Source organism: Leptonychotes weddellii, unplaced genomic scaffold (assembly GCF_054177405.1).
Source record: "Leptonychotes weddellii isolate Sample4059 unplaced genomic scaffold, ASM5417740v2 HiC_scaffold_40769, whole genome shotgun sequence".
Lineage (NCBI taxonomy): Eukaryota > Metazoa > Chordata > Mammalia > Carnivora > Phocidae > Leptonychotes > Leptonychotes weddellii.
In genome coordinates this window covers 1-954 of record NW_028007218.1, presented here as the reverse complement: position 1 = coordinate 954, position 954 = coordinate 1, and the positions used below count along the sequence as shown (strand labels likewise).

The window sequence follows — 954 nt, the reverse complement described above, 5'->3', positions numbered from 1 at the left end:
ACATTGGCCGTGCAGATGAACAGCACCTGGGGAGGGCGGCAGGGAGGTACCGGAGGACTGGCCACCCTGCCTCTCCCCACTGGGCCCAGCTCCCTGGCGGGACACACACCTTGGACAGGTCCACGGGCACGTCCAGGTAGTGATCCAGGAAGTTGGCATTCTGCTCGGGGTCCAGCAGCTCAAGCAGTGCTGATGAGGGGTCCCCCTGGTAGCCCCGGCCTATCTTGTCTACCTGAAGGGGCAGCAGAGGTAGGCAGTTTGGGAACCCGTCCCGCCCCCCGTGCCTGCTTACCAGACGCTCCTGGTGGGAGGGCGCCGGGCGGGACCAGATTTCACTAGCACCAGGGGCGGGCACTGGGCAAGCCCGGAGCAGGAGGGCTGCCATGGGGTCCTCCGAGGCAGGACAGAAGCCTGTCATGAAGTGGCCTGGCGGCGGTGGGACCACACGGTGACTAGGGGACAACTGAAATGGCAGGGGCCGCGGGTCCAGTCTTGGATGCAGACTCTGCCTGGTCAGGACTGCCTGGAGCTCTGGCTCAGGAGGACCTAAGGGACTGTGTCTGACCGCGGGGAAGGGTGCTAGGAACGGAGGCTGGGCTGCCTCGTCAGCTCCCAGTCTGGCCGCGCGCCCAGCCCTTCGTCCGTGCACACCTCATCTATCAGGATCAGAGGGTTCTCCGTCTTGGTCTTCTTCAGGCACTGGATGATCTTTCCTGGCATAGCACCCACGTACGTCCGCCTGGGGGGCAGAGCACAGGAGAGGTTGGCTCCTTACCCGGCGGCACCCACAGGCCCAGCTCGCAGAGAGCCCCAGGACCTCAGTATACCACTCGGCCTCTGTGGAGGGCTGCCTGGAGGCGGCAACGGGGAGATGCACAGCAGGTGGCCACCGTGGAGGCGGCGTGGAGGCTGGCACCGGCTGACGGCACCCCTCCAGCCTGTGCTCTCCAGCGA

General features: G+C 65.9%; 1 long non-coding RNA gene across 1 annotated transcript; it reads right to left on the bottom strand.

Annotated features, from left to right (window-relative positions):
* LOC145719374 (uncharacterized) lies at window positions 1-905 on the bottom strand. Its single transcript, XR_014142340.1, has 3 exons — window positions 652-905; window positions 110-232; window positions 1-26 (listed from the first exon to the last, which is right to left on the bottom strand). It is a non-coding gene; the product is annotated as an uncharacterized LOC145719374 (long non-coding RNA).
* Between the last annotated feature and the right edge of the window lie 49 nt (window positions 906-954).